This window comes from Carassius gibelio, chromosome B22 (assembly GCF_023724105.1).
Source record: "Carassius gibelio isolate Cgi1373 ecotype wild population from Czech Republic chromosome B22, carGib1.2-hapl.c, whole genome shotgun sequence".
NCBI lineage: Eukaryota > Metazoa > Chordata > Actinopteri > Cypriniformes > Cyprinidae > Carassius > Carassius gibelio.
Window position 1 is genome coordinate 34,584,120 of NC_068417.1, and position 15,001 is coordinate 34,599,120.

General features: G+C 38.3%; 1 protein-coding gene and 1 long non-coding RNA gene across 4 annotated transcripts in view; one reads left to right on the forward strand and one right to left on the reverse strand.

Moving 5' to 3' along the window:
* LOC127987351 (NACHT, LRR and PYD domains-containing protein 12-like) overlaps window positions 1-15,001 on the reverse strand; it is a 795,441-nt gene that overhangs the window by 374,640 nt on the left and 405,800 nt on the right. Inside the window, exon 15 of one of the 3 annotated variants that reach the window (XR_008161173.1) lies at window positions 13,793-13,910. The exons of the other annotated variants lie outside the window; for them this stretch is intronic. The gene's annotated coding sequence lies outside the window, so the exon portion shown is untranslated. Of the gene's footprint in view, window positions 1-13,792; window positions 13,911-15,001 lie in introns of those variants that run through there. 3 annotated transcript variants of the gene reach the window in all.
* Window positions 1-15,001, forward strand: part of LOC127987369 (uncharacterized) — a 160,109-nt gene that overhangs the window by 67,947 nt on the left and 77,161 nt on the right. The window lies entirely within an intron of this gene.

The following is a 15,001-nucleotide window of genomic DNA, read 5'->3' on the forward strand; positions in this document are numbered from 1 at the left end:
TTCGGGCCATTCCCGAGCTCGGAGCCCCTTCCCCGGACAGCACGCCAAATATGCACTATAATGCTTCAGCTAATTATATGTAAGTGTGAACTCGTGAAATGTAGTGAAGTAAAACTCAAAATAAAACTACTCCAGGAAAGAACAGATACTTGAGAAATGAACTTAAGTACAGTAACAAAGTAAAGCTACTCCGTTACTGACCACCACTGGTCATGAAACTATACAAGATAGCCTTATCCATGTTAATATATTCATATTTTTTTACATTTTTTTTTTCTGGAGAAAAAAAATGGCAGTAAAAAGAGTAAAATTGCATTACCATAAATGACTGTCACATGATTACATGCATCTGTTGTTCTTCAAGTGGCTTTGACTAAAGATCTTTTACTTTTTCCTCAGTTTTACTAAGAAACATTCTCTAATAATTTAAAAGAACTGGATTATTTTACTTATATTAGATTGAAACTGAATTATTTTAATTTATTCCAACAAACCTGAATGCAACTTTTAGGTGACTGATGATGATCTCAATCCAATATTTGTAAAATCAGAGACACAACCCTGTTCCTGAAGACACCTCAACTTTGCAGAGTTTGGATGAATCTCTCTTATCAAACACACTTGATTCAACTCATCAGATCATAAGTAGAGCGATCTGTGATGTTAGCTGAGTGTGTCAAATAAGAAAGAGCTCAAAATATACAGAAACAGTGCAGAGAAACACAGGCCTACTGTATAAAATAAAGTCAATAAACAAAGACACTGTAAAATACTCACTCAATCTTTCTAGATGCTTTGATCACTGGCAGCAGCCTCAGAAGACATTCTTCTGAATCATCATATTTCCACAGTATAAACTCATCCAGATCTTCTTCTGAGTTCAACAGCACAAACACCAGAGCCGACCACTGAGCAGCAGACAGAGAGACTCCAGAGAGACGACTGTAACCTGTTCTGTTCAGGTATGTTTGTACTTCCTGCTCTAGTGAACGATCATTCAGTTCATTCAGACAGTGGAACAGATTGATGGATTTCTCTGGAGAGGGATTCTCCCTGATCTTCTGTTTGATGTATGCAGCTGTTTCCTGATTGATATCAGAGCTGCTTACTGTCTTTCTTAGGACGCCTTGTAAGAGAGTCTGATTAGACTCTAGAGAGAGACCAAGAAGGAACCGGAGGAAAAGATCCCAGCGTCCGTTCTCACTCTGTAAGGCCTTGTCCACTTCTCTCTCCAGTAAACTGATCATTGGTGACCTGAACTCATTCATCAGTCCTGTGTTTAGTTCAGAAAAGGACAGCAGCTTGAATAAAGCAGCAAGAAACTCCTGAATACTCAGATGAACAAAGCTGAACACCTTCCCCAGCTGCAGTCCAGACTCCTCTCTGAAGATCTGGGTACAAACTCCTGAGTACACGGACACTTCTCTCACATCAATGCCGCTCTCTTTTAGGTCCTCCTCATAGAAGATCAGGTTCCCTTTTTCCAGCTGCTTAAAAGCCAGTTTTCCTAGAGACATAATAGTCTTTCTAGCCTGATCAGGATTGATTTCATATTTCCCATCATACTTCTGTGTCTTCAGTTTGGTCTGAAAGATCAGGAAGTGTGTGAACATCTGTGTGAGAGTCTTGGGGATCTCTGCACTCTCTGCTTTACCCATCATCCTCTCCAGAACAGCGGCTGAAATCCAGCAGAAGACTGGGATGTGACACATGATGAACAGACTTCTTGATGATTGGATGTGTATGACGATTCTATCAGCCAGACTCGGATCCTTTATTCTCTTCCTGAAATATTCCTCCTTCTGAGGGTCGTTGAATCCTCGTACCTCTGTGAGCTGGTGGACACACTCAGGAGGGATCTGATTGGCTGCTGCTGGTCGAGAGGTGATCCAGAGGAGAGCAGAAGGAAGTAGGTTCCCCTTGATGAGGTTGGTCAGCAGCACATCCACTGAAGCTGATTCTGTCACATCAGACAAGCTCCGACTGTTTTGGAAATCTAGAAGCAGTCGACACTCATCCAGACCATCAAATATGAACATGACTTTGTAGTCCTCATAATCTGCTGACTTTAATTCTTTGGTTTCTGTGTGAAGGTGGTTTAGAAGATCCACAAGACTGAGATGTTTCTGTATCAAGTTCAGCTCCCTGAAAGGAAGTGGAAATATGAAATTAACGTCCTGATTGGCTTTTCCTTCAGTCCAGTCCAGAATGAACTTCTGCACAGAGACTGTTTTTCCAATCCCAGCGACTCCTTTAGTCAGCACAGTTCTGATGGGTTTGTCTTGTCCAGGTGAGGGTTTAAATATGTCATTGCAGTTGATTGGTCTCTCCTGTGTCTCTGTTCTCCTGGACACTGTCTCAATCTGTCTCACCTCATGTTCATTATTGACCTCTCCACTGCCTCCCTCTGTGATGTAGAGCTCTGTGTAGATCTCATTCAGACGTGTTGAGTCTCCATGATTGGACAGTCCTTCACTGAGTCTCTCATATTTATCCTGTAGTCTGGATCTCAGTTTTTGTTGATACACAGGCATCAGTTCTGAGCAAAGGAAATAATTGTTGTTATTGACAGAGCAATATTTTTAGGTTTGATATGTTAGATATTAGATTGTGTCGTGACGTTCAGGAACATTAGTGACTGAAGACAGAAGGTTGATAATAAAAACACAGGCTATAATCTGCTGATCCAGAGCTCTTACTGGTCTGTAGTGTGTCAGCGAGGTCTGTCTGGTTCATCTTCCTCAGGAGGAGCAGTGTGATCTTCAGAAGACCCTCTCTGACTCTGGTATGACCCTCATCATCATAACGGTCTCTTTCAGAGCATTCTGGGTAATCTGGACTCAGTAGTCTCTTAAAGCTTTTTAGCTCAGAGATGATTTTGTGCTCAAGCTCCTGAAATCGTAGTAAATATTCAAACAATAAACCTGCATTCAGTCACAGAGAAGGTGAACCAAAGGATCAATACACAAGAGTTAAAGCATGAATATTAATAAACATCACTGAATTATATCAGACCTGCTAATAACTAATAACTCAAACATCAGCGTCTACAGATACTGAGGTTAAAAGAGAGAGTTTGACTGGATTGGCTGTTTGTTAGATTGATGTTCATCTTTGTGCAGCAGTCAGGTTACATATGGATTCATCTTCTCTACTTTAGTGGACATTGATCTGCTTTATAGTGGCCTACAACTTATCTTACGTGTGCGGAGGAAAGTAAATATGACTATTACAGAGAGGATTTCACAGATTTCTCCATTTCTTAACACTTTTACCCAGAGGGTTATTGTGTTGGAAGGACACACACACACACACACACACACACAAAACCAACCTTGAAAATGGAGTCTAAGTTCTTCTTTGCGGTTTGTGATTCTGGTCCTTTATGTTTTTGACTGTAGTTAAACAAATATTGCATATTTTTGTAATAATGTATTTAAAACACATCAGTAAATTAAAGAATATAATGAATATAATATATATTTCTCAGACTGTAAACTAAACAACACCTCAGATCAGCAGATGTGTCTGCCGAGCTGAACTTTATTGGAGGACCCATTGACCGGTCACTCTTGATGGACACACAGCTGGGTTCAGGAGATTCATTCTGACACAGACTGAAATATAACAGAAATACAAACTGTTTCTGTAAATATCACTCTGCTCTGACAGAAACACATTCACTGTTTCAATCTCCCTTTAAAGGTGCCATATGCAGAAATTGAGGTAAAAATATCCATAACATGACCTACACGCATTAAATGAATGAGAAGAAATAAGGGCGATGATGTCATTAAAAAAATGTCAAGTTATAGTGCTGCAGAGATATCAACCTTAATTAGCATTAGCATTACTAGCCCCGGCCCGACAGGTGTTGTAATATCAGTTTCGGCCATGGGAGGCAGTATGCGGGCAACATATCCAACAGCCAACCTGCAAAACACGAATAACTCGCAGGGCTTGTGGGCGTGTATTGAACCTGATGTCAATCGTGTGGAAAGTACAGCCCACTACTTTCAGTTCAGGGAAAAGAGCGGAAGGATTGCTGAAGCCCTTGGCAAGAGACCAACACCCGCTACAGGGAAACAACCGCGCTCGGAATCACAAATCAAATCCGATAAGAATACCAAAGTAAACATCGGCACTGCTTTTAATCGCTGGAGACAACTGATGGACCTGAAATAAATGAGGTTCGACTCCGAACTTGCAAGTTAGATGATGTTAGTATTTCGCTAGAAGTTTGTTTTATATGTTTGTGTATTTGTTTTCGGGAAGTCATAACATAGAAATGTATCGAAGGCTGTTCGATAAACGTGCTAACGTTAGCGATGGCTAACCGTAGCTGCGTTTGATAATTAGCTAGCTATAACCTAACGTTACCCATTTTATTATATAGGGCTGTGCATGTCTTTACTCATGTACATCTCATCAGTAAAGACTCTCCTGTAATTAGGAGTATATCTCCAGCACGTGTGTTCAGATCAGGATTGCCAGGTTTTCACAACAAATCCTGCCCAGTTGCTTCTCAAAACTAGCCCAATCTCGCTTCCAGAAGGTTCCCTGATAAAACATTGCTTCCCGGGGTTAAAATATAGGTTTATATTTTAGCAGGGTTGCCTTGGTATAATTCGCATTTTAGGGGCTAAATATCACGTTATTTGTATTGGGGCCGCTGTGACCAGCGGACATGAAAAACAACCACCACAGACTTGGCAACACTGGTTGGCATTTACTACACAGAGCCGTAATTCACTGACAATCTACACAACATCGATGTTAAAATCGCAGGCGATTCTTTGTCGATTTTGAAAGCGATTTTGTGTTAGTTGTCGGTAGACTAAGGCTCTGTGTAGTAACTGCCGCTCCACCTGAACCAGTGTTGCCAAGTCTGCGGTTGTTTTTCATGTCCGCGGTTTGAAGCAATCCCAATACCAATAACGTGATATTTGCCCCTAAAATGCTAATTTTACCAGGAAAACCCTTCCCAAAAATTTATATTTTAACCCCGGGAAGCAATTTTTATCGGGGAACCTCCCGGAAAAGCGATTGGGCTAGTTTTGGATTAGTTTTAAGAAGCAACTGGGCAGGATTTGTTGTGAAAACCTGGCAACCCTGATCTGAATGCTCGTGCTGGAGATATACTTGTAATTACAGGAGCGTCTTTACTGATGAGAGGCGCATGAAAATCGCATTCGATTTTTTGCACAGCCCTATATATCATAACTGACCTGCTCTGTCTAGTCTGTTGGTCTCAGTGTCCTCTTTGCCTTGTGGTTTTTCTGTGCGTGAAAAAATTGATGTGTGGCGTGAAAGCGTGTGAAAAGAGTCAATTGCATGTGTCTCACGGTGAATGCTTGAGAGTTGGCACATTAGTTCCCAAGCAGAATAAAGGACAGGTTGATTATTGCTGTTTAGCATTTGTATTAATCTACGATGTGTCCCTGTTTGCCTACAGGGACATAAAAAAAATTAATTAAAAGTGATACGTGGACCAAGGTGTCTGAGATTGTTCATTTTAAGTAAAGGATCCTAATATTTCGTCCACAACAATATTTCATGAGGTTATAACTCCTTGTGGTTAGTCTGCACGAGATCAACAAGCTTGTTTGCTTTGCGGCCGCTTTAAATACAAAATAAGCATTCGATCTACGTTATAGCGTCTGAGCGCTCACAAATCTTTCTGCAGCGTCGTGAGCAGAGCGGCAAGAGTGATTTTTGACGCTCTAGACGCCGGCGGTGTGAACGCACTGTTAGGCTTCAGCTATGGCTATAGTGTTGTTGTGAAAGTAGGGGCGGAGCATAGAGACTATGCCGTTTCTCGTTTGTTACTCTAGAGTAGACCGATTCACTTTATTGAGGCATACTGCCCCCATCTGGTATGGAATGTGGAGTATGACTTTTTTTTGCCAAACATTACAGATGGCACCTTTAATGTTCATCTTTCACTTGAGGAGTCTGTTGTGACTTGAGAGTTAAAATATTAAATTATTATTTTTCTATGAATAAAAGGAATCTGCCCCATGTGCTCTTTTCATTCATATATTATAGAATAAAATGGACCAATACACACATATAGATAAAGACACAGACACATCCAGCAGCAACAGAGACAGCTGCTGACAATATCCATAACACACCACAGCTACAGTAAATATGAGACTCATAATATCTCACCTGGACTCAACAGAAGAGTCTTCCTCTCTGTAGAGATCTGAAACATCCATCGCTGGGTTTTTCCTCACAGACACATCCATGTATTCAGATAAACCTGATTCAAAACGCTGAATCAGACTATAAATGAAAATGATATTGTAGTGTGCATTTATTGTTTCTGAACTTTAAAAATGTGAAACATTTCAGGTTTTCTCACCTCTTGACTGTCTTTATCTGTGTGTCATGTTCTTCAGAGAGATTCATTCTGGAGGCCATGGTTTAATCTAAAGGCAGATCCAGATGTTGATCACAGAGTCAGTTATGAATCAGAGATTAATCAATCTCAGTAGTCAGACAACAGTACTGACTTCTTGATATTTACATATAATCAAATTATACACAAACAGCATAACAAATTCAGACATGCACTGTGTTAAAATGAAAGTAAAAGTGTAATCTGACGATTTACAGACTCTGTGTTTTATCTGCTAATGTCATTTAAACAAATATCTGACACTGCTTATTGTACTTCACTTTAAACCAGTCAGGATTGATTTCAGATATCAAAGATGATTGTTAAATCATGATACTCACTGTGTTTTTCTCTCTTAATGTAGTTTACTTCCTCATTCGATAAAACAGACCTCGCTGTAAAAGTTTCACTTTAATGAGTCACCTGACAAGGAGGAGTTTAAGTGTCCAAAACAGAACATCAAAGGGTTATTTACCCATAATTTTGAATTTTATTCTATATTATTTACAGTTATATAAGCCATGAATGTATTTCCTCACAGTCTGTACTCTGAGTGTTGTTTATATAAAGGTAGTGTCTCGTAGCCAGGGCCGGATTAACCATACGGGCAACTGGGCAATTGCCCAGGGGCTCAAGACCTCTAAAGGGCCCAGGGCAGCAAGGGCATGAGCAAAATACTGTATCTTGTAATCTCCCGCTTTATATTAAACAAACTGTCAACACAGGCTTTTGCGCGCTGCACAGAAGAGACACTGCGCTGCCTATGACTTTGAACGTGAGTTGAGAGCGGTTGAGAGTCAGTCTCATGCGGATTGACCAATGAAGAGAGGGCCTCAAGTTAAGACCTTCAATACCATGACTTAGGTGCCCTTGAGCAAGGCATCGAACCCCCAACTGCTCCCCGGGCGCCGCAGCATAAATGGCTGCCCACTGCTCCGGGTGTGTGCTCACAGTGTGTGTGTGTGTGTTCACTGCTCTGTGTGTGTGCATTTCGGATGGGTTAAATGCTGAGCACAAATTCTGAGTATGGGTCACCATACTTGGCTGAATGTCACTTTCACTTCACTCATTGGTCAGTCCGCATGAGGCGGGTCAAATGTTACGCCGAGCGGGTTACGTCAGGCGTTGCTACAGCAGAAAAAAAATCTGACATGGAGAAGCTAAGTGGGAGTGCGAAGCAGAAAATAAAAAGGAAAGGACATCAGAAATGCAGAAAATTTAAAGTATATACCTCAAATAGGCAATTCCTTCACTCCTGTTAATGTAGCCGACAGTTCTGTTAAGTCAGCTTCCGTCAAAGACGAAGACAACTCAGCTAGCCAGGACTTTTCTACACCACCAGCTTACGTTTACAGCCCGGAGAGCGAAGATCATTTCAAAATTCAAACATGCACTTCAACATTATTTAGGACTTAAATTGTGTGTTTTGCCAGATTATGTAGCATTTATTCCTGTCTTGTCTTCTTCAGAGAAATTGACAGATTTCTAAATGTTTATGTAGCACTGAAATGTTTAACTGGTTAATTGTGCTGTGATATATTGTTGTTCTATTTTAAAACATGTTAAAATGAGCTTTTTCCTTGAGGTGCCAGCTTTATTAAAATGCTGTAAATTGTTGTGGAGGGATAACTGACAGATTTCATATTGTTTGTGTTGGACTAATAACTTGATTGCCTTGTTAAATTCTGAGGAAACAGGGTCACCCTGTCAGGGTGATTTCTGCTTAAAATGAGCTGAGGACCAAATTGTTTCTTGATGTGTTGTCTGTGGTCTTATGTTATAGCTCTATCAATTCAATACATTTAATAAATAAATGTTGTTAAATAAACAATGGTTTGAAAGTGTTTGCTTATTTATTCATTTTTGTGAAAATGGAGAATATTTCCCTCCCTCTCAATCTAGTGGGTCAATTTTACCAGATTATACAGATGCTGATGTGTTTTGTTTTCATATCATCATATGTGAATGAATGTCTTTGATAGGGGACATAGTAGTGCATTTGTAGTTCTATGAGCATTTAAATATTTGTAAATCAAAATACACCTGATGACAGTTAGAATTTGATGTATTGAGTATATTTACTGTATATTACATTAATATATTCTGTATATGACCATATTATGGTGATCCTGGGGTCGTGATGATGGGGCCCTTGAATATTGTAGCCCAGGGTACAACAAAGTGTTAATCTGGCCCTGCTCCTAGCTGACGACTGAAGGTCTGGGATTCACGGCAGCTTTCATTGGCCAAAGCCCGCCCATGACATGTACAACAACCAATCACAGTTCGTTTCGTTTATCGTCACGTTTTGAGGTAATCCCACCAATGCTGAGTTAATAACAGACTGGTGTGTACAACTCTCAGATGTATTTTAAAGATTGCCGGGAACTTTAAATATTTTCTGGAGACTCGCAAGCTTTCCCAAGGCAGACGAACTCAGTGTGTTACAATCATCCGGGTTTAAATCGCGCTCAAATTGATTTGATATTGACACAATATTTTTTTTTATTACTGCTTTATTGTCAACAAGTAACATGTACAGTGCCATATCACACTATATAACAAAACATTTCACATGCCTTAACAAGAAGGAACGAGGACACATAAAATAAAAAAAGAAAAAGAAGAGTGGGTACAAGCATCAGTTTAAAGACAAATATATAAAGTATACATATTTTTACATATTCATAGGATATTATGATGCAATTTTAATAAAGAAAAATATACTTTACAGGTCAGCACCATTATTTATCTCTCTCTCTCTCACACACACACACACACATATATATATATATTTTTTTTTTTGTGTGTGTGTGTAAATGTTAGAGGATGAACATATATTAATTGTTTTAGTATTTTATTATTTTGACATCACATCTACATATATTTCAATCTCTTTTTTGAGCACCAGTGAAAATAGGTTTGCCTTTTTTAAACTTGCATTTATGAATGTGAAATTTACATAAAAATAAATTACATTTATAATAAAACCAACATCCTTTAAAGAGCGATTTTTGATTTAATAACCCAAAATCACATGTTTATAAGATAAGGAAAATGTTTTAAAAATATTATCAGCAATAAAAACCTCCACTTTACTCTGGGTATATTGACAGGACCAAAACAAATGAGAAATTGTTTCAGTGGAGTATTCACAAAAAGAGCATCTTATTTGTAAGGAGGAATTTTTGAGGTAATGAATAAACTTGAGTACAACGTACATTAAAGATATTGAACCAGTAGATAACAACATAAGACATAGAAATATACAGTAAAATGTCCAATGTTGAAATCTGAGTGTTTAGGACTTTCAGAGTAAAGTGTTAAAGTTGTGGTGTTGAATTTCAAACGATTAATACTAGCTTCTGTAAACGGCACTGGTGAAAACACAGAGAGTGAAAACACATTTTTAGACTGCGTCACAAGCGAAAGTGAAACCAAACACTTTCGTATCGGATTTGAGCTTGATAATAAGTGGATTTCTATCAAAATACAAATGGTTATGTTCACTTCTTAGTTATATATCACCCGGTTTGTTCAATATGGTTTGAAATGTGACATTAGATGACTGCTTGTAATATTGAGCAGACGCGTTTACTTAGCTTTTCTAAATGAAGAAATATTCTATAGGTGTAATGGTTTTTATACTGTACAAACTGTATATTCACCAACCCTACATCTAAACCTACCCCTTACATTTACATTTAAAAAAAACCTTTAATAACTTTTTTTATTATACCAGTTTTACAAATATGGACGTCTCAAAACTGAGATTTTTTGGAAATTTGGTCATGTTTAACTCAATTTTGGGTACAAATTTCCCAAAATGTGATTAAGTAGGTACACACACACACACACACACACACACACACACATCACAGATTCAATTTTGACATTTTTGTCTACACACACAGTACATTGTAATTCTCTTGAAGTGACTGAAATCTTTGTTTTTGTGTTGAAATGTTTTGATTCTGTATATTTGTACTTAGTAAGTATTGAGTGTTGCTTCCTAACTCAAACCTCCCACACACCCTAGTATTACGTGCATATTGTTATATTTATATATTTATTATCTTATTGACAATGCGGTTGCTGTTTCTGCTGAGGAGATTCATGCATATAGTTATTGTTAATTATGTGAGGTCTGTTATTAATACAATGACAATGTAATCATTGTCATGATCCACTCTTCTGTGTTTAATTTTACTGTTTTACACTGAAAACACTGAGAGTGCTTACATCTCAAACACTTTCTGGTTTTCTGATGAAGAACATCACATGGTTTTGTTCTGGGTATTTAATTTATTTTACTGATTGTGTTTTCCAGCTGTGTTTGTGTTGAGGCAGAAGAAGAAGTGAAGAAAGTGGAGGGAGAATCTGCAAACCTACACAGCAGTGTACAAAAATACCAGAGGATCATTTGACTGTTTGGACCTCAGAAAAAGAGAATAGCTCAATGTTGGGGAAACGTCAGTGAGATCCCACGGTGTGAGATTACTGACAAACAATTAAAAGACAGACTGAAGACAGACAGACAGACTGGATCTCTCACCATCATGAACATCAGAAATGAAGACGCTGGACTTTATAATCTAAACATCTTCAACAATTTGACTGACAAGTAATTTAGTCATTTGTTCAGCTTTCTCTAAATTATTATAATTATTCTGACATTGTATGGCAGAGTAAAAAACAGAGAAAGAAACTTGCATTCCCTTTAAGAGTTCATGTTGAAGTGAGTAGAGTATATATATTTATAGCACAGCTGTTTGTGTTCATCCATAAAAATGAGCTAATATCATTTCTTAAAAAAAAGTACTCTGAAGTAAGTTAGAAATGTGCAGCGATCTCTGGGTCCCACTGACCTCATTGACCTGATTCATAACACAACCCCTGTGGTAAATGACTGCTGATAATTCAGTAACTGTAGAAATAAGAAACGTTTGTAGAAAAGATTACCATCACCCATGACTGACAAATGGATCAGGAGAGTGTTTCCATTCAACAATGTTATACTGTGCTTAGATTAATCAAAACAGATTTATTGGAGAAATTAACTGGTTAATCCTGACTGTTTTGAAACCTCATGAACTTTGTGACACAAACATCAAACCACATTTGTTTAACAATAAAGAACTGACGATCATGACATCACACAAGATGGTGGGTATTAACATGACAATCTGTTTAAGTCCACGTCATATTAAACTACTCTTCTAGAAACACAGCTTATGTAGTTCTGACTGTAAATGTTCATTAGAAACTGATATATTGACTAGTATTGTTGTACTTCAGTTCATTATTACACACTTTACCACCTGTATTTGATCTTGATCCTCCTCTCAGTAACATTTCTGTTTATTCTCATGTGTTTCCAGCTCCTCTGTTCATTCTCACTATTATCAGAGACTCTGAACAATCATGGAGCTGGAAATGTGTTCATCCTGCTGTGTTCAGTGATGAATGAGACAGAAACGACTCTCTGCTGGTACGAAGGAAAGAGTTGAATCTCATCCGTCAGTGTCTCTGATCTCAACAACAGCTTCTCTCGTCCTCTGGAGGTGAATTATCAGGATATCAACATCTACAGCTGTGTGTTGAACAATTCAATCAGAAACCAGACCAAACACTCAACATCTCTGAACTCTGTCAACCGTGTCCAGGTATGAAGAGACCACAGCAGCAACAATCACCTGATTACAATATGGATCAGAGAAACATATGAACATGTAAAACTCGTTGTGAAATATCTCACATGTGATTATTGTTAGACACCGCTGTTTGTAATTCTATGTACTGATAAGACTAACAATATTCTTTCCAAACCGTATGATTTATTTTTGTTTGTTACAGTTATTCATCTTTATGAATCAGGAGGCTCTAACTATAATGTCTCTGATTGCTCAATATTATCTTAGTTCCCTGAGATGAGGGAACGAGACATTGCATCAGTAACTGATGATATGAGAAAGATTTGTCTTAGAGAACACTGAGCTCTTATTGAATCACAGCTGTATAAGTTCACTGTCTGAAAGACAAGACTACTGTGTCCACAATCCAGTGTGACAGTCTCTGTAGAGATGCACCAAAACAAACAAAGATCTGTTTAGAAAACCTGAGCAACTGACAGGAACGTGGTTTCCTCACATTACAATCCAGACATACCTTCTCAACCAGCAATAAAATCATCATTATACAATGTTGTTAAATGACTGTTAATAACTATTGATGATAACTATTTACCCACTGACTCAACCATAGACTCCAACAGTGAGTCTGAAGGTACAGTGTGTGTGTGTGGGTCTGTTACTTGTGCTTCCACAAGCTTCACTTCATTTATTAGGATTGAGCTTCAGTTTGGTTATACAGTAGCTCTTTGTTTTCAAGTGATGGACATTGTCCATAAAGGATAGCAGTTTTTATAAGAGTCCTTCTCTCTGACACTAATGTGTGACGGGGTCCAGTTCTTCCTCAGCAGCTGTGTGATGCTCCTCTTTTATTATAATTAACTGCACAAGTATTCTAAACAGATTTTAATATTGTAGCATAATGATATTTACTGTGTAATAATAATAATAATGTGACTAAATAAAATATTGACTTTGTTAGTTTTGATGACTATTACAGACTCAGGTTATATGATGCTGGTTAGTACTGGAGTAACAGGATCTGCTGGAAAACAAGATAAGCAGAACAAAATGGCAAGTAATAGCTACAGTTGATACAGATTGTGTACATATTTAGCCATTTTAAACATTTGTCTTAGACTCATTTTATTTATACACATATGTCTAATAGACAAAAAGGTATTTTTTTTTTAGCTATAAACAGTAGAGTCCAATGTGGAAAGTGAAAATGTCTTCTCTTTCATTATAATGAAATTGGATCTTACCAGTTTATTATCTTATATTATATAATGTTTTTGTTAGCCTAAACAGTTGAAGCAACGAGATGCAGTGCTGCTGCGATGTTCATTATAAATATTGCAGAAAAAGAGAACATCAATGTGGAGAAGATCTTGTTTACATCAAAGCTGAAACCAAGCGATTCACACAGAAAGCATATTTCACAGATTTTCTAGAGGGACATCTATCACCGTTGCACTCGCGTCTCGCACAACAGAGCCACATGTTTAGATAGCCATGTAAAATTAATCTAAGTTCAACATTTTAAAAACATATCTCAAGAATTTATGGTGGGTTTTTCCTCATCCCATTGCATCTCGTGTTTAAATGAAAAATGTACTCTGTGTGATTGGCTTTCAGCCCTTTGTATTAAACTATGCATGCATACATGATGCGGTTTTGTTTATAGTTATTTAAGTTACTTATTTATAATTGGTGTATAAACAATTATTTTCTATATTATGCACTTTTTTTACAGTCATGTTTTCTTATGCTTTGAATAAACGTGCATTAGTAATATTTTGCTCGATGCGCACTCTTGTGGCCTTAGAAGAAAAACAAAAAGCTTTTCTTCACCCTAACTGAAATTATGCATTTTAAATTCAAAAATAATTCGACAGCCCTAGACGAGACTCCGGAAAATCAGCTGCGACTTGACTTGACTCGTGCAGATTAGCGGTGACTTGACTTGACTCGTGCAGATTAGCGGTGACTTGACTTGACTCGTGAAGATTAGCGGTGACCAGACATGGGGACTTGTGACTTGGTGACTTGGACTCGAGTCGACTCGAGTCGCTATTTTTAGGACTTGAGACTTGACTCGGACTTGGAAGTTAAAGACTCGGGACTTGACTTGACTTGAGACACGATGACTTGAATGACTTGAGTGTTAATCACATCATGTTTTCATTTTGAATATAAAATATATAAATTATTTTTTAAAATAAAGTTGATTACTCAGCTGGAGCGCAGGCTGAGAATAGCGTCGTGACTGGATCAGGACACTATCATCAGTCATGCCCTCTCTACCTTACACACACCACGCCCACTTAAATCAGATATCACATCACATCAACATGTCAGTCTGAGAGGTACCGAGGGTCATCGCTTTTGTCTTCAATAGTTCGCGCCTAAAAACGTGTGGAAAACGCTAGTCGCGCCACTTTCTACTTCTTTCCAAAGCGCTCAGGCAGAAGTGCTCCTGGGGCGTCTGTCGTTGCTAAGCATCCATGACATGCTCTCTCTCAATGAAGACGCGGAAATTTCAGCAAAGGATAAATGTTTTTGCAGCACTAAAAATCGCTCGCAGTAGCTCTGCTACTAAATTCATTTCAAAATGGCAATCCATTTACAGCTATGAACAGGTGTTCCTTCATCTTAGCTGAGCTTTCAACATTGATACGAGAAAGGATGAAGCTGATTGGTTAGTTATTGTCACATGACCTGCGGTGCGCTTGCTGCATTCTGAAAAGTTTAGATGTTGAGCGCGTTTCTTCCATTATGAGCGCGCATACCGCGCCTACATTGGAAATAACGAACTTGCGCGCACAAAAGACGTGATGTGAACAGCCCCTAATGATCCGCTAGCAGGCCGTCAAAAAAACGCATTCCAGGGGCGGCGCTAGGGTTGGGCTAAGGGGGCATAAGCCCCGAATATTTTGTTACCTTGTCTTTCTCATAGAGCAAA